At 36.1% G+C, this 19,670-nt stretch overlaps 1 protein-coding gene across 1 annotated transcript in view; it reads right to left on the bottom strand.

Annotated features, from left to right (window-relative positions):
* The window catches only part of LOC148953214 (A-type potassium channel modulatory protein KCNIP1-like), a 95,574-nt gene extending 93,034 nt beyond the window's left edge, over positions 1 to 2,540 (bottom strand). Inside the window, exon 1 of the mRNA XM_089087577.1 lies at positions 2,482 to 2,540. The gene's annotated coding sequence lies outside the window, so the exon portion shown is untranslated. The remainder of the gene's footprint in view (positions 1 to 2,481) is intronic.
* Between the last annotated feature and the right edge of the window lie 17,130 nt (positions 2,541 to 19,670).

The raw sequence follows: 19,670 nt of genomic DNA, 5'->3' as shown, positions 1-19,670 counted from the left end.
ATATCAGTTTTGCCAGCTATTTCTCGTCTTATTGAAAAATGTTTTAGTTCTCGGTTAACCACATTTCTTGAGTGGAAAAGTGCAAAGTTTGTGGGATTCGAGGTAAAGCTCTTCATCTTATACGGAGTTTCCTCAGTAACCAGTGCTAGTTTCTAGAAATGAATTATCTAAAATCTGATTTGCGCTCAGTCATTCGTGGTGTCTCAAAGGGATCTTTTATTGGCCCGATTCTTTTCCTTTCGTTTACTAATGATGTGCCTAATTATTTCCATAATTGTTGTTTTAGCGTTATATGACTAAAATTCTCCGGAATCAAACTATGTTATTATTTGCAGATAACACTGTCGCCATCAGCACTGCAAAGACAGAAGAATTACTCTTGACATCGACGAACGATAATGTGGATAGGTTACTTTCTTCGTTGAGGGTAAATGGGATTAAGATTAATCTTGGTAAGTCAAAATTCGTCAATTTCCCGATGTCCTGTTTTTTATCCTTGGATTTATGAAATTGAAACACATTGTGGAGTTCTAAAGCGTGCTGTATCGCTTAAGTACCTTGGGGTTTATATTGATGAGATTTTATCATTCAACTGTCATGCACATTCTGTGAGCAAAATTTTGTCTCACAACCTAGGTATAATGAGAAAACTTTAGCATTTTTTCCCTACCCATGTCCTACGCCTACTTTATTTTCCCCTTGTCCATCCATACATTCTGTATTGTAATAGCGTTTGGCTTGGTAAATTTGCTTCCGTTGTCCGGCCCATACGATTTCTTCAAAATAATGTTGTTCGTTTGTTAGTTGGTTTACAACCCAGGTATTCGGTGCGGAACGTCTACCAGTGTATAAGGACACTGCCAGCTTCTGGACTACGAGAGCTATATACACTTTTGTTTATTTTTAGGCTACATGATGGCACAAATCTTTCATGTTTTGACAGTTCAGTTAATTTAAGATCCATAATCCATAGTTATGACACTCGATCTTCTGGAGAGATCAAGGAATATTGTTTTGACCCGGTCGAGGTTTTCTGTGATTCATAGGGGGATTAGAAGTTGGAATCATCAACACCAGAGTTTTAAAAATAATAGTAATATTTTTTTTTTCAAGAGAAATATAAAAGAAAACCTTTTTACTAAATACGAACTATAATTATTTTTTTTGGGGGGGGGGGGTGTAAATAAATAATTGAGTACCTTATTGTGGCCTCTCGGGGTATAATTTTAATAGTATCGTTGAATCTGTTTATTGAAAGGTTTTTGGTGTCGATTAGGTCTACTATGGGTTAAATTTTTTTTTCTTTGTCCTGTATTATTTTCTAATGTATTTTTGCCACCCCCTCGGACAAGTTTTTTTTACTTCTCGGGGTGGCTGTTATTACTGTTTTTGTTTTCTTTGGTTTTATAAATATATATTTCTCTAAAAAATAGAAGAAGTACCATAAGTGGTATTTGTATTAGTAGTAGTTGTATTAGAAGTAGCAGTAGTTGTTGTACTGGCCCTGAAAGGTTCAATTTAGTACCCTCAGGCGTTCCTGAGATATCGCGTGTACGATCTTTGGCAACCTGCATGCACATACTGCGTTTTGATTTTGTTCAATATACATCCCAATGCCCCTGAAAGCTTCATCTTAATGTACTTAGCCATTCCAGACAAATCTCAGATGAACCCTTTTAACATCTATAATTAGTTACACCCCCCCCCCGCTCAACATGACATGAAAGCTTCAACTTAGTACATTTATCCGTTCCTAATATAATGCAGATACGTCCTTATGACAAACTTGGTTGGACATAATGTATGTTATGATTTAATTAAGAGTTTCCAATAATTTGGTCTAAAAGTTGCAACATAACATCCATAGCTCTTACTGGGATATTGCAAATACACCTTCTTGTCAATCTGCATAATCATACAATCTTTTGATTTAATTTTACAATCCCTGAACAATCCCTGAAAAAAACTTAATACCCTGTTCTATTCCTTAGGCACTGAATCTATGAAATTTTGGCAACTTGCATATACCTAAACCGTCTGATATAGTTTAATACCTGCATGCACATAGTGTATTTTGATTTAATTCAAATTTCCCCTAAATATTTTCAGAAATATTTCTCCTTAATACCCTTAACCTAAGTAGTTGTATTGGGAGTAGCAGTAGAAGAAGCAGTAGCAGTAAAATGCATATAGTACCTTTAGGTTAGTTCAACAATCCCCTTCACATACCCTGAAAGTAACAACTTAATATTCTAAGCCGTTCCTAAGATATTGTTTTGACAACTTGCATTCACACAGTGTGCTTTGATGTCATAAAACGCCTCCTTCACCCATTCTCTGAAAGTTTTACCATATTACCATAGTAGATAGAAAATGAGCATCCATTTTTTAAAGACTTAATTATGTTCTTTTTTTGTACAGCTGCAATTTAATTACTATATTTTGTGGTTTATAAAAAAGACAAAACAAAGATAAATTTACCTGTTTAAAGCCCCGATATAAAATCCTTATTTCTCTCTTCGTAAAACTGGTCTGCTTACAAAGATCATCAAGTCGAGTAGCAAATCGGTTATTTCGAAGGTTAGTCCATTTTTGAAGGCCCTCGTAAATTTCTTCAAGTTCGAAATTTAAGTCAGCTGTTGGACTGTCTGATGGTGAGGCCAGGATGAAAAAGTGGTGGAATTATTTCCAAGAAGCGATATCTATAAGGTATAAAATAATGAAATAAAAACAATAGACAAAACTACAAATAAGTATCGATTTAATAAATTAAAAATTTGCCTATATCTATAATTACATTTTTAAGTTAGATAACAAAAAATACATATTTTTGCAAATATACCATCCTATGCAAATAACTTATATCAATGACATAGTCCATTTTTTTCCAACAGCAATAAAGCCAACAAAGTTAAGCGAGGAATACGGTTTATTAATTTGGTGAGCAGGTTTATTAACTTTATTGACGCCGAGGGAGCACTGCATAACACTACGGCCACTTCAGAAATTTACTTTGGGTTTCCACTATTATCGTGACAGTATACGTGCAAATTATCTCCAAGGTCGAAGATTTTATTTTGTCTAAGACTTGGAGGATTTCTAAGGCTCCAATGTCTTTTCCATTAAATAAAACATTTGGTAGCTCCCCGATGCAAAATCTGAAGAACTGCATTATGGGCGCTCAAAAATCTTAAATCCTAAATCAATATACAACTAAGAGTGCTCATGCAGAATTGAATGGGCGTTGTCATTAAAAAAAAAAGGTTAGTAGAGAGTTTATATAGGCTAAGTTATCAAAGGATATCCGCAGATTAAATTTCCTCGAAGCCAATTTTGAAGCACTTCTCCAGAATTTAGCAATTATTCACAATGCCTGTAAGTGCCTATTATTGAACTAAACTCAACCGACAGGGAAATCTCATTAAAAGCATTCCTTTTTTTTAAACAGGTAACAATGATAATTTCCAGGAAGATTTGTAGTTGCAGCTAGACCCCGGTGCCGCGCCGATAAGGGATGGCTGGCGGCGGCGGGGCAAAAAATAACAGCGCCGGCGCGCCCCCGGCGCGCCGCCGATGATTTTTTCGTGCCACTGCCGGTGAGATGTCGGCGGCGTGCCGCCGGTGCGAACAATTTTAACCGCAAACATTAATGCTTTCATCAGGTTTCTTAAATCCCAACTTTAATTTACCACAGATTCGGGCCTATTCATGAGTTAAAAACTTCGCAAATCGCTGGCTGGGCGCTGGTCTTCTTCGTTATTCAACAAGAGAAGTAGAAATCTGGTAGAAATGAAATTGCTGTGGCGTTTCAGAACCCTTGCATAATAGTTGAAATAATAGATAATAGATTGGCCATGGCATTCAATAAGATCCAAGGAATCTAATTAAAAGGGAGCACACACAAAGGCCAAATTAGGCCAATAGCCTATGAGAAATCCAAAAATACCCTAGACAAAGATCAAGTCCCAATGGGGTTCCCTGGGTCTATCAAAATGTTTCTATGGTTTACCTGGGAATTTGATATCATTTTCTTCCGTCTCCGCTTTAAATGAAACAAATAATTAGCTTTTTGGCATCCCTGCTTTCAATTAAAAAAATAAGGTATTATCATTTAAAAATGATAGCCCCATATTCCCCCCCCCCTATAGGCAATAACATACATTTTTTTATAAATCATATTTTGGGGCCACTTCCGTTTCAATCTTCAATTCCCCAACCTTATATATAGTTTATAGCTAAATTTTGTCTCAATAGAAGGCTTTTTTTTTGGGGGGGCGGGGATAAAAATTTTTCAGAAAGAAGATTGTATTTTCTTTGATCTATCAGGCTTTCAATAATTGTGTATTGAACATTAATAAAATGTATCTAAAAATAGTAAAAGAAAACAAGTTTAATTTCAAAATCCAACTGAACCTGTATAGTGTATGCGTTCCGTTCAACTTAAGAATAAAATTCTTGGCTACGAAAGATGTAACAATCTTATAGCAATTGGGAAACTGCATTTGAAATGGTTTAATCTCATCAAACAGTTCATTGTAACGAGCTTAATGTAAGGAGCAAGCCATCTCAATAGTAACCGAGACTCTAAAAAATGGATACCAATTTTGATACCGATAGATACATAAAAAGAATTGGATTTTTATGCTGATTTAAAATATATAAATTTCATCAAGTTAAGTGTTACCCACTGTATGGTGTTACCCATCATAAGTTACGAGCCTCAGAATATTTGCCTTATTTTCCCAAAAGGGGGAAAATATCCCCAAAAAGTCACAGAATCTTAATGAAAATCACACTGTGATCTGATGGTTCACGGCTGCGTGTTTATTTGTTTTTTTTCTTCCCAGGGGTGATTGTATTGACCCAGTGGTCCTAAAATATCACGAGATGGCTCATTCAAAAGGAAATCACAAGTCCTAGGGCCTTTTTTAAGTGACCCAAAAATTTAAGGGCACCTAGGCCCCCTCCCACGCTCATATGTTTCCCAACGTCACCGGATCAAAATTTTGAGATAGCTATTTTGGTCAGAACAGTCGGAAAATCTAATAGCAATGTCTTTAGGTGTAAAATGACCCGCCACAGTCCCCGGGGGAAGGGCTGCAAGTTGTGAACTTTGCCCATTGTTTACAAATAGTATTTATTATTGGGAAGCATACCACCTTTTTTTTTTGGGGGGGGCGGGGTGTGCTTGGGGTGGATTTCTAAGGGGAAAATTTTCCTTTGAGAAGGAAATTTCTGACGAGTGAATATTCTAGGGGTAATGTTGCACTGGGTGGTTTTGACAGAATTACTATACGAAATTCTTTTTAATTGTGCTACATTCGCTTTGCCAAATTTTTTATATGGAGGATTTTCCGAGGGGATTATCTGAGGGCTTTTTTCCGCGCGTTTTGTTTTCTGGGAAATAATTTCCATGGAAGGGGGCATTTCTGGAGTGATCGAGAAACCAATTAGAGATTGAAGTCTTATTCCGATTAAAAAATTTTAACGAGAAATTTTCAGGGTGAATCGGTGAATCATGGAGAGAGGGGGGGGGGGATTCTCAGTGAGGAAGGAACTGTCTGGAGGGAATATGACGGAGGGGGGAGTGCACTTTACATTTAATGAAATTTCCATGGAGGAGTTTTCCTTTAGGGGGAGGGGTATATTTCATAGAGGGTGAGCCAGATTTACCGGAATAATTTGGAAAACAAACAGAAATTATGCCATATATGAAGGGTTGCCCCCTCCTCAATACCTTTTTCTTTACGCTAAAGTATGACTGTTTACTAAAATTGAAACACAGGGGCTGTTCGATTAGAATAGGAAGCTTTTTTAAAAGTGCTAACAGGTTTAGCGCAAAGAGCAAGGTATTAAGGAGGGGGGGACTCTTTATATCCGGAATAAATCTGCCAAAATTAATACGCAAATTGTGTTTTAATTTGTCATGCACGGTGAATCAAAATCGAACCTGCATTAGTTGAAAAATGTTCAGAAATTAAACAAAAAAAAAAAAGTTTTTTAACTGGGAGTAAGGAATAACATTAATGCTTAAAACGAACAGCAATTATTCCATATATGACCGGGGCTGTCAATTCCTCAAAGCCTCGCTCTTTATGATAAAGTTAGCTTCTTTTTCACCACTCTACTTTTTAAAACAATAAAAAACTTTAGCGTAAAAAGCGAGGCGTTGAGGAGGGGACAGCCCCTTTCATATACGGAATAATTGCTGTTCTTTTTAAGTTTTAATGTTGCTCCTTACTTTCGGTTAAAAAAACTTGTTTTTTTTTTATTTAATTTCATAAAGACGTTACTTTTGTCAACACATGAAGAATCGTGTATATTGCAATTGCATCTGTCTGGTTTATATGCAAAGTAACACAAGAGGCGAAAATTAACGAACAAGAGAGTAGTGAAGAATTATTATGGTATACAAAGTAATATTTGGCAGGGATAGTCACTAGTGATAAATCACTAGGGGTGGCACCGTGATTGGGTGATTTTCGGGGATTCGGAAAAAAAAATTTCGGGGTGACACAGATTTTTGGGGAAACCCCTGAAAATTCGGGGATAGTACAATCCCTGCTTGATTCCTAATCAGGAAATCGAAATACTTAACCACACGAGAAAAGAAAAGCTCCGACTTCGCGGTAGACGCAATAAAGAATTGCCGTAAGGTTTATTCAGAGTAAGCCGAACGCCGCCGATAGAACGCCGTACCGGCGGCGCGCGTGCGGCGCGTCGGCGGCATTGCGACGCATCGGCGGTGGTCAACCGGGCCTTTCGTTGGCGGCGTTCGGTCAATGTGCCGGCATGGTGCCGGGTCTAGTTGCAGCACTGAATTTGAAAGTCACAACATACGAAGGAAAATCACTTAGTACAAACATAGAGCTAGATTCTCAAGGAATTGTGAAACTCTAAGGCACGAAGTAGATAGCGATAGTCCACTCTGATTCCTCGGCCAAAATCTTAAGTTGGTTCTAGGATATCCCTCAGCAAAAAAAAATATTGATTGTTGGGATCACGGGTTGATAAGTCACGAATAATGTTTTTTTATAGCTCGTGCAAACTAGCGTACGATATCCCCAGGATATGTTCAGCCTGAATTCTCTAGGAAAATATATCCAGTATATTATTTGTCACCCGTCTATTTGACTTTTCCTGTCAATCGAAAAGTATTTCCACAAGTCTGCTTGCTTTTATCTTGGTTTGCTTGTCAAGCGAGGGAAATATGTCAAAACTATTAGTTGTATTTCTGATATTCAAATACTGTCAACCATTCAAATCTAAAAAGTCACCGAAGTATACAAATATACGAGTCTGTCGAACTGCTAAAATACCGAAACTTAAAAAAAAAAACTTTAATTGGTACAAAAAGACTTCAAATCTTTGACAAATGTTTAAAATTTTCTAAAAAAAAAATCTATCCTTGTATTGAAAACGTTTATTTTCAACAAATTAAATCTTACTCTTAACCTATACAAAAGAACTTCGTACGTGTGTTAAAAAAGTTCCTGTTAATTCTGGAAATTGTGCAGAACAATTTTACTTACGTGACCTTTTAAACATGCGTATGATAACTCTAGACATTAGACCACGATCAAAGTCCCTGATGTAGCCTCTCTTCTGAAGGAACTTTGGATTTTTTTGGACAAATTGTTTATTTTAAAATTCTTGCGCAGAGCAATCAATACGACTGATTCGTGTCAGAAGAAACCACAACTCCAAAAATACGAATTTTAACCCCGCTTGTCTAAAAACACTGTTTATGATTGTTCCTAGTATTTACTAACTTTAAATTTAACAGTACAATTTTTTTAGCATATGCCAATGTGTATGGTTTTAACACAAAAGGAAACGGCCCCAAAAAGAGGTGAAACCAAAAAGAACAAAAACCAACAGAGAGAAAGAAACTCAATAAAAAAAAAAAAAAAACCAGACTGAGGCCAGTGGAGAGAAAAGACGAAAAATTTAAAACAACGCGGATATTTCGCCTGTATCAAAACAAGGCGTCTTCAGCACAAGAGAAACACAAGAAGAACAAGATAAAAAAACAAACTAAAACTAAAAACCAATAAAACCACCACCAATAAAATAAAATTGGTGCAACTAATCCACGTAGGGATTGGTTTGGATTTCCCCAGATTTCCCCGTAGGGAAATCTACTTTCAACCAAAAAGAATGCTGAGCTATGCAAGTCAATAGGCCCGAGACAGTGGCGGATCCATGGGGAGCGAGGGAGGCGCACGCACCCTAACAAAGTCTAAAGTAGTGTAGTTTACTTAATTAACGCAAGTTTGCGTTAATTAAACTTGCTTCTAACGCAAGTTTATCGGATCAACCTATTTTGCCCCCCCGCCCCCTAAAAAAAAATCTTGAATCCACCACTGGCCCGAGAGTCCTGGAGGTTCTCACTAAAGTAGTGATTTCAGCACCAAGATCAATGCTACTTGTGATCTAAAATCAAGACAAAAGCTGGTAATTTGGCAACTCAAGATGTCTGAAATCGGCATAACAGCTTGCTGATTCTGGTATCTTAAGAAAATTCATGAATTAAACGGCATAATAGTGTCTCTCTGTACATGGGCACCCATAGACTGAATTTTAGGGGGGGGGCTTAACTTGTCTGATTGGCACTTCCAGTGCTGTATAATTGAAACATCAAGGCAAAATATCTAAGGTAGCGTTATAGTGCTGCCTAAGTAAAGAGCGATGTGGGCACAATATATTGTTTTTTTTAGACCAGGCACTTTTTATAGAAAGAAATATCATAGGAACTTCAAAAACGCTCATGGAGGGCAACCAGCTCCCTCTTCCCCACGTCAGTCACTTCCCCAAACACAGAATAAAAATTTTGAGATAGCCATTTCGTTCAGTGTAGTTTCAAGGTCCGGAAATTATGACTTTTGGAATGACACCCCCTCCCCCCATAACCCTCAGCGCAAGGGTTGTAAGTTATGCCCTGTGTGGATATAAGGTTTTTTATAGAAAGGGTGGTCGTATAAACCTCAGAGAGGGTCATTTGATTGGTAATCAGAAGTTCTACCGGCCTTTTTAACAGTAAAAGTGATTGGAGGTCATCCAGCCCCCCCCCCCTGCATATACCAATCATTTCCTCAAAAACATTCAATCATAATTTTTTGAGATAGCCATTTTGTTTAGTGGAGTTAAAAGAACCAGAAATTATGTCTTTAAGGATACCCCACCCCCATATAGCCGTCTGGTCATGGGTTATAAGTTACGCCCTGGGGGTATATATGGTTTTTATAGAAATGGTGGTCGTATAAACTTCAAAAAGGGCTCATTGGATTGGTAATCAAAAGTTATAGAGCTGTTTTTAAGAGTCAGTGATCAGAAGACAAATATCCCCCCCCCCCACACACATACGTCGTATTTTCCAGAAAAGCATCTGACAGAAATCTTGAGACGGCCATTTGTTGTCGTTGAAACCTCGAAAAGGGCTCATTCGGTTGGTAATTCAAAGGGCTAGTGCCTTCTTTAATACTCAAGAGTGATTAGAGGGCAGCCCCTCCCCCCCACGCCCTCCATTTCTCCAAACACTTCCAGTCAAAATTTCGAGATAGTTATTTTGTTTGACTTAGTAGAAAAGTCCAGAAATTATGTCTTTGAGGATGAGAACCCCCCTTCAGTTCTCAAGGCAAGGGTTGTAAGGTATGCCCCGAGGGAATTTAAGGTTTTTATGGAAACAGTGGTCGTATAAACTTGGGGGGGGGGCTCATTGGATTGGAAATTGGAAATTGAAGAGCCATTTTTAAGAATCATGTTTATCAGAGGGCAGCTATACCCCCACGCTATATTTCTCGCCCTCCATTTCTCCAAACACTTCCAGTCAAAATTTCGCGATAGTTATTTTGTTTGACTTAGTTTAAAAGTCCAGAAATTATGTCTTTGAGGATGAGAACCCCCCTTCAGTCCTCAAGGCAAGGGTTGTAAGGTATGCCCCGAGGGAATTTAAAGTTTTTATGGAAACAGTGGTCGTATAAACTTTGGAGGGGGCTCATTGGATTGGAAATTGGAAATTGAAGAGCCATTTTTAAAAATCATGTTTATCAGAGGGCAGCTATACCCCCACGCCATATTTTCCCCCAATGCATCGGATAGAAATTTTAAGATAGCCATTTGTTCAAAACTAGTCCAAAGATCTCATAACAAGGTATTTGGGGTTGACACAAACACCCAAAGTATGGGGATAAGGATTTTAAGTTATACCCCGGGGAGGTGTAAGGTTTTTATGAAGAGGTGGTCTTGTGAACTTTAGTGGAGGCTCATTTGATTGGAAATGCATACTTCTAGTTCCATTTTAAGAGTCAAGCGTGATGGAGAGAAAATAGCCCCCTCCCCCTCTCCCTGATATCTTCTTTTCCCCAAACACATTCGATCAAAATTGTGAGACAGTCATTTTGTAGCCAATAGTCCAAAGAGAATATAACAATGTCTTCAGTAATCAAATATAAGAAATATTTAGGCGGACGTTGAACTAAAACAAAACAAACTATGAGCATGTGAATTTTCAAAGTAGTGACAAAGCAATATCTCAAGAACAATTTATATTATTAAGTTAGATCTTTATGAACAAGTTGTGGAGGAGTTTGAACTAGCCAAACGGTAATACGTGCATATTTTTTGTACTACAAATACAGTCACTGTAAATAATAAAACTTAGGGTATCGTAATAAAACTTCTAGGAAGTATTTAAGGGGCGTTCCAATTAAACGAAAAAACTGTACATGCAGGTTTTCAAAAAGGCATATAAGCAATATCATAGGCAGCACCACTCTATAATAGCTATAAATATCTTTGAAACATTTAAAGAAGCTAATTCGATTCAAAATTAAAGTTCTAGGGTCCTTTCTAAGAGTAAAAAGAGATTTAAGTCGATTTATTTTCCAAAAATATCTAGTAAAAATTTTCAGACAACTATTTTGTTCAGCATAGTAGAACGGTCCAGCAACTATGTCTTTAATGATATTGGGCATGTCAAACCCACCACGATTATCCCAAACTATGAATTCTTATAGAAAAAAAACGAAAAGATGTAAAATATTATAATGTTTTTATGAAAATGACTTTGTCAATAAAAAACGAACAGAAATTCATCTAAAAAAACTTTCCACAAAACAAGTTTTTCAAAGAAAACTAAAGAGCTCCATTAAGCCAAAAATGGACAGAATTGAAGTCAAGTCATCATCCAAGCGTAAAACTACCACAAATCACTATCAATAAATAAATGGAACTTAAAATGATCCGAAATTAGAATAAATAGCCGAGTCAAACTCGAAACGAGCAGAAACTAACATTAGTAGGGCTGATAACCCCCATGCCTTCTTAAGACCAGAACATAATTTGCGCTTTACTGAAAACATAATATGTTTAAATGTTTAAACTTTTTTTTTACTTAAATGAGTAAAAAAAAATTTGTTACTCACTTCGTTTTACCCCTTTTTTACTTTAAGGAATAAATATCAATATAGGTAAATTCAACTGACAATCCACGGTTTTTTTTTCATTAAAGCCTAATTTATGTTCTGGTCTTGAGAAGGCATGGGGGTCGTCGGCCCTAGTAATATTAATTCTTGCTCGTTTTGAGTTTGACTTGGCTATTTATTATAATTTCTGTTCGTTTTTAGTTTCATTTAATTGTTGATAGTGATTTGTGGTAGTTTTACGCTTGGAAGATTATTCGATTTTATTTCTGCCCATTTCTGGCTTAATAAAGCTCTTTGTTTTTCTTTGAAAACTTATGCTGTGGAAACTTTTTAAACTAATACAAATATATGACACCGTCATTCAGCCAAGGAGGGCTGGCGCCCCCACCCCTTTATGGGCGCCCATGTCTCTGTCAGTGGCGCCAATTTACGAAAATGTAGGGGGGGGGGCAAGGATTTTTTTCGATTTTTTTTAAAATTAATATGCAAAAAAAGAACGACATTGAGCAAACATACCTAAAACAGGGGGTAGCGGCGAGGTCACTGCTTGGCAAAATCGTCGACTAATCTATCCGAATCCAGTTTCTTTATCTCCTCTTTTTCAATGGCCATTATCATGAAATCACTGAGTCTGTCGTTTCCCATCGTCGACCGCAGATAGTCTTTCACACGCCCTAATGCCGAGAAGAATCGTTCATTACTGGCAGTGGTCACAGGCAAAGTAGCAACTAGCTTCATTAGTTTTAGCACTGCAGAATAGACAACTGGGAGGTCGGATAAGATTTCGATAGCTCGAAGGAGAACTATTTTTGGAATATCACTTTTTGACAGATGCAGATTTGCAAGAGAAAGCTGGGATTCTATGGCATGGTCATCGACACTGAGATTCTCTTGATATATGACTCTTTCCAATTTCGAAAATTCGAGAAAATCGGAATTTGAGGGGTCGAAGGCAGACAAAGCGTCGAGCAGAGGCATATTTTGCATGAAACGTTGGTCCATCTCACTCGTGAAATGGTCTATTACTTCAAAGTACAGAAGTTTACCACAGTCAGATTCAACTGGCTGACTGGCGTTGCGTTTACCGGTTGTTGAGTTTGAAAGAAAGTCTTTGAGACGAATGGAAATGGCTTGACCTCTCTTGCTTCGAGTAATGGTTTTAGATTGTGGAGATTTTGATTCCTGGATATCGTTTAAAGCCAAGAATTCAGATATGTTTTTGCTTAAGTTGTTCCATTCGTTATCATTTCTCAGCTTTTGGAGTGTCTCATGTGTACCAATTCAGTGCAAGTGCCTTATAAATCAACAAACTTCCGGATTGAAGTTGCTCTGACAAACAATTTACAATGACTAATACTTTTTCCATTATGTGCAAAGTAGAAACAAAAGAGGCAGAGTTGATTTTGTCCAGTAGTCCTTTTGCTTCACATGCTGCCTTGCCTTTGGAACTATCAGAGACTGCGGCAAGCACAGCAACAATACAATCAAATCTGGCCCTCACCTTCGAAATAGAGCGGACTGCGTAAAACCAGCGAGTGTGAACGGTCCTCTCAAGCTCCAAGATATTTTGCCCGCTAATACGCTGGGATTCCACAAATAGCTCGTGACAAGTATTGCTGCATGATATAATTGCGTAAAGTCTTTGCACCACAGAGAAAAATTCAGAAAGTTCGCTGATATTTTTTAGGCAGTCAGTCAAAATCAAGTTTAATCTGTGGGCGTGACAGTGTACATAAACTGCATGAGGCACCTTCTCCCTATGCTTTGCTTGAACTCCGTTAAATTCCCCACTCATAACGGATGCGCCGTCATAACATTGGGCAATACTCAGCATCGAATCTACACCAAGCTTTTCTATAGTTTCACAAATCGAGGTGGATAAACTCTCGGCGTCTAACTTGTGCATGTGATAGCAGCCGATTGGTCGCTCCACTACTTTTCCATTTGATATGTACCTGAGTAGGATCGCTAATTGTTCTTCTCTAGAGACGTCTTTTGGCTCGTCGACAAGAATAGCAAAGTAATTTGCTGATTTTACTTCTGAAATAATGTCTTGGCGCAAGGCATTTCCTATTAGTGTAACTACGTCAATTTGGTACTGATGACTGCAATAGTGACCATATAGGCGCTGTAACCTGACCTTCAGCTTTTAATCGCCCTTAGACATTTCCTCCATAAATTGAACCGAATTACCCCGGTTTGCAGATGTTTGTGATTCGTTATGACCCATCAAAGCAAGACCCTGGCGGCCAAGAAAGCAAATAGCGCGAAAAATGTACTTCACATGATCTCTATTTTCCTGAACCTCTTGAGATCTGGATTGAATTAAGGCATTCGCTATAGATTTCGAAGTATCATTACTCATTATCTTAAATTTCCTCCATGCTGACATACAATGCCTATGTCTTTCAGAACCATCATGTTGCTTTAATGGAGCAAAACTGTCTTTCCACTTGCAAAATCCTGACTCAAAGAAAGCCCTTTTTCCAGCAGTTTCTCCCGCCTTTAGATTCCCCATAGAAAAATGGCGGCAAGCAAAACAAAACACGGAATTCAAGTTTTTGACTATTCAATCCATTCATAAGTCTTATAGTAATGTGCCCTGAATTTCCTTCCGTTAGAAGTGGAAGTCGGATATCTCTCAAGAATAGGTTGAGCTGGTTTGTCGTGACGCATCCTAGAGATATCTGAGAGAGCTTCTTGACTGCTACTGGAACTCGCAAGGGGTTAGGCGATGCAGACCGAAGTTTCATGTGGACCTGAGGCATTTATTGTTCCGCTTGTTTCCGAAATTCTGCCACAGGTGGGGGAATTTATCTCAACTAACCCGACACTTTGGGCGCTGACACTATTGCCAGTTTCTTGCACTAAAGTTTCTTCATTTTTCTTCCGCATTTTCACCGAAAAAAAATTCAAAGTTTGTTATCGCTTTTTACTCATAGTTTGATTACGATGTAAACCTTGCTCTCTGCTGATATCGGGTTTACTTTGATAAGTGTTTTGGTAAGCGTTGCCGAATCATTCAGAGTTATGGGTTTTCGTGGAGGAGGCAGAAGAGTCTCTTCCACTATAAACTATGTGTTTTATTGTACTAAGTTTATGTACAGTAGTTTAAGATAGATGCAGTTAAACGTGTAGTTGACAAGGACTTCACTCAGACACTGAAGAAAAGAACTGAATGGAGTATGGGAAAGAGGAGAACTGAACAAACACGTAGAAACTCACTTAGAAAATCACTCCCATACTCCATGGTGAAACTAGAAACCCTGCTTAGAAACCTCATAAACCAATCACTTACATTTCCTGTCCCATACATTCCACTGGGACTAGTCATCCCATAAACTATTCAACATCGTCAAGAATTTGCTGACCAAAATCCCCTTGAAACCCTAGAACGCATTTCCTTTCCCAGCTACTAAAAAAGGCAATATACAACACTCATAATAGTAGAATACATCTATGGAATTCTAGCAGCCATATAGCAAGAAGATATTTCTACCGGTCCTATAGGAAGACATTTCTACCGGTCCTATAGGAAGACATTTCTACCGGTCCTATAGGTAATACGTCTACGAAGCATTACACCTTTGCCAAGGCCCCTGTACCATTTTTTCTTTACATGGTGTTCGTTCAAAAAGCGATGATTTCTGTTAAATAAATAATTCTTATATTTTTTCCGTTCAATTGAAAACGAGGATTTCTGTTAAATAAATAATTGTTATACCTTTTAAAATAGCTTTACGGGGTTTGAGGGGCTCTGTCGTTTTATTCCGTGTGATTTTTTCTTTACATGGTGTTCGTTCAAAAAGCGAAATTTGCAGCTTTTTCGGGGTTGAAGCACTCTACGTAAAGGGCAATGTACCTACAGATAAAGTTTTAATTCAAAAGTCTGATCCTAGGATTCCACTTTTCAATCTAGAAGAGTTTAAGTGTCCTAAATTTGAAGGGGGTTATCAGCGTCCTGAAGACGAGGTTAGGTTCTTTGGACAGTGGATACCTAAGAACATGCATGATCGTGATAAATCCATAAGACATGGTAAAAACTATTCTATATCATGAGACCATCGTTTGTGGATGTTTAAGAGTGAACTCTAAGTACTATTTCTTATGTAAACATTTGTTGTTGTGTTTTTTTTTTCTCAAAAAAAAAAAATCTGTTAATACGTTTAAGCAATAAATATCTTTAAGCTTAACCCGTCTTTATTCTTTAGAATAGTTCTATTCTTTTCATTAAATTGTGAAGAAATTGTCAGTAACAATCGCTTTCTTGAATTCGCTTCCTGGACACAATACAGATATTTAATTCGAGAAATCATGATAAAATCGCAAGTAAGTAATAAACTCTTTATTGTTTTGATATTTAATTCGAGAAATCCCATGAGTTGAATTCAAGAAAGAGTTTGCTACTTAAGATACTTTGATTTTGTCAATGCTATCCCAACTATCTGTCAATAGATGTCGATAGAGAATTTATTCATTCTTATACCTAGATTTTCTCTATGTTAACCTATCTATCCAATATATGATGTATGTAAATTCCTTTTCTTACATCTCCGATGTTTAAATAGACATTCTAAAAGTTCGATATGCTAGCTTACTCTAAAAATAATGAACACGTGACAATGTAAGGTATAATATATTTTTAATGAAATAATGTCATGTAGAATTGAACAACTTTGGACATTTTGAATCTGTTCCATAAAATGCTTCACCATGTACTCTCTTGATAGTATAGCTATTGTCTTCTCTTAGTTCGTAATCAGTAGAATAATCATTATTCCATTTTGACTCATACACATATAGGTGTGTCATCGACAGGGTCAATATACTTTTTGTCTTTGGTATTATTTAATTCATTGACGGTTTGATCAGTGGCAGCAATGTTTGCTGGTACTTTTCTTTTCATTGATTAATCTTTATATTCCTTATTGATACTTTCCACCAATGTCATCTTTATTTTTCTAGAAATGTCACTGTCTATTATTACACTATTTTTTACACAGGTAATTGTTCCAGTACGTAGAAAGGATTTGGTTTATGATATTAGTAGAAGAGTAGACGTTTCTTTTCGTCTTTGCTTTCAGTTGAATGCTAATACCCGAAAGCTGACGATATGGTTTAACACTGGGTAACATGTTACCACAAGCACGAGCAAGAAGATGCCCCTCTTTATCAACTATTATTTTTTATGTTGGCACTCTCTTTGAGTGTAATCATCTCCGGAGATCTTAATCTCGCATATCCACCCTCATAAAAGTTGAATTTTTTTGGTACTCCAAAGAAATTCAATTCCTTACTGTCATGACAACGCACGCATACGTTTCCGATAGTACTACCACTTGTACTTATTTCATAGTTTAAATACTTCTCCTTGTCAGCATTCAATGCTACAATAACATTATCATGTGAACACACTTTCTTAAAATGCTTCATATTGACTCTTTTAGAGATATTAGTTATGTGTTTATCGTTCCACTATGTAAAAAATACTGATTTAATACATGCAATACACTAGGTAGTGTCGATAACCGGCCATAGAGTAATAGTGGGAAAGCCACATCGTGTCTCAGGGACAAACATAGAGCAAAATTCATTCAAGAAATTATGAAAATATTTGTAAGTAAGTAACAAACTCTTTATTGATTTCACCTCTTGGATATACAGTACAGATACTTCATTCAAGAAATTATGAAAAAATCGCAAGTAAGTAACTTTTTTCTCTTTATCACAAACAATTTTCACCTAGCTACACGATGTAGAAATTTAATTCAAGAAATTATGAAAAAATTCTCAGTAAGTAACAATCTCTTTCTAGTAGGCATCTCTTGGATACGCAATACGAAAATTTCATTCAAGAAATTATAAAAATATTTGTAAGTAAGTAACAAATTCTTTATTGATTTCACCTCTTGAATATACAGTACAGATACTTCATTCAAGAAACGTGATTGAACACGTTTTGAATCTACATACTATTTGCATGCCTTTCCTTGGCACCTTTCCAAACGAGCGGGGATCCCCCCACGGGTTCCTACACATTGCAAAAAGTGAGCAGTACGAAAACTCCATTTTTTCAGCCAGACTGGTTTTTTAGACAACACCCATTTTTAGGGACCAATCAGAGACAGTGGAGGTTGCTCAATATACAATAACCATGCAAAGTCGACATAGCTTTATTTCATTTTTTAAGGTTAATTTAGACGAGTTTACGTGCGCGCACGGAACCTCGTCTAAATTATCCTTAAAAAATGAAATAAAGCTATATGAAATAATATATATATATATATATATATATATATATATATATATATATATATATATATATATATATATATATATATATATATATATATATATATATATAAAAAAAAAAATATATATATATATATATATATATATATATATATATATATATATATATATATATATATATATATATATATATATATAAATATATATATATATATATATATATATATATATATATATATATATATATATATATATATATATATATATATATATATATATATATATATATATATATATATATATATATATATATATATATATATATATATATATATATATATATATATATATATATATAAGTACTTACTTTTAATTTCTCTCAGCAGGCTTCTTTTTCCTCAATAAAAATTTTCAAACTGAAGAAATTCACCTAATCACCTTGGGTGGCTGGCTTTTGTTTTGATTCCAATAGATTCCAATAGTTGATAAGATTTGATACACAGACAGCTGATTTTGTCGACCTTTAGACGCCGGAAGTGAAGTGTTTGTTTATGAAAAAAGGTGAGTGCTTGTCTTTCTCCGAGACAGACAAGCACAATTCAAAATTGTAAAACAGACAAGCAAAAATTGTAAATTGTCATATGCTTACGATAATTTTTTTCCCTGAATTCATGGAAAATAAAAGAATGTTTTGTTTACTATAAATCGTGACTTTTTACTAGTTTTTACTAGATTTCGTGAAATTTACTAGATCTTCTAAATTTACTAGATTTTTTGTTTTTACTAGATCTAGTAAAATCCTACTGACGGTGGCAACCCTGGACCACATGAAGCTTAGTTTTGAATGACTACTCAGGTATATAATAGTGTAGATGCGTGAATGGAGACGCGCTCTTAGACATTTGACATTTCAAAACAAGATTGTCTCCTAATGATAGAATTAGGGCACCAGTTTGTTGGTTGTATTTATTGGACCAGTTGCTGGTTTAATATAGCACATAGCTAAAATAGAAAATAGCTGTGAAATATAAATAAGAAGATAATTTTCAAAGTCTAGGGGGGGGGGCAGGCCCCCCCCTGCCCCCCTAATTGGCGCCCCTGGTCCCTGGGTTTAAGGATAAAGTAACCATGGATACTTATTTGCAAAAATAAAGGTTAATTTTTGTGACTTTACATCATTAGTTCTTAGGATGGTAACAACTTCCAGCTTAGAACAATTTACTTAAAATACAATTTATTACCTGACATTTCATAATATTTTACTTTGTTCTTTTTAGGTTCTTCTTCAGAAAGATAAAAAATCCACAGAAACCAAAACGTATGATGAATGCGTTTATTCTTCTTTTCGTCAAAATGGCATTTAAGCTGTGAAAATGACTTTTTGTTTTTAACCACTCTTACATAAAGTATATATACGTATGGCAGTAAACCTGACATTCTAAAGCAGTGAAGGCTTTTTAGAAAATGTCCATTACCGTCTCATGAAAGTCAAACTCCTCAGAACTTAAAAATCTGCATGATTTAGGTTGGAATAACAGCTTAATGTACTATCAGAACAGGTTTCTTACAATAACTTCTCAACTGGATTAGACATCATTTAACTTTCTAAGTAGACTCTCTGACATATCTCACTAATGATAAAATACACATGAATTTATGGTGAAAAGAGTGGATTGGGGAAACGATAGATGGGAGCAAAGAAAAACAGACTCTCTTGTAAGAGACAGTAGTTTCCAATATTAAATTTAAAAACCAAAGAAAGACGAAGACTTAAGAAGCTTCAATAGTATTTCCTCTTATAAGAGATTATAGCATCAAATGAAGAGAAAACATGATGAATCAAAGGGGACCTATACCTGCCCAAACCCCAATGGGTCCCTAAAAATACAGTTAAGTCATTTTTCTAAAGTTTTTTTTTAGCTTATTGGCTTATCAACCTTTCATTGAGAAAAAAACTCTTGGAAATACTCGTCTTGTATCTTATTCATATGC

This window comes from Artemia sp. Qi Xiang Cuo, chromosome 4 (assembly GCF_049724085.1).
Source record: "Artemia sp. Qi Xiang Cuo chromosome 4, ASM4972408v1, whole genome shotgun sequence".
NCBI classification, from domain to species: domain Eukaryota; kingdom Metazoa; phylum Arthropoda; class Branchiopoda; order Anostraca; family Artemiidae; genus Artemia; species Artemia sp. Qi Xiang Cuo.
This window is presented reverse-complemented; position numbering and strand designations above follow the sequence as displayed.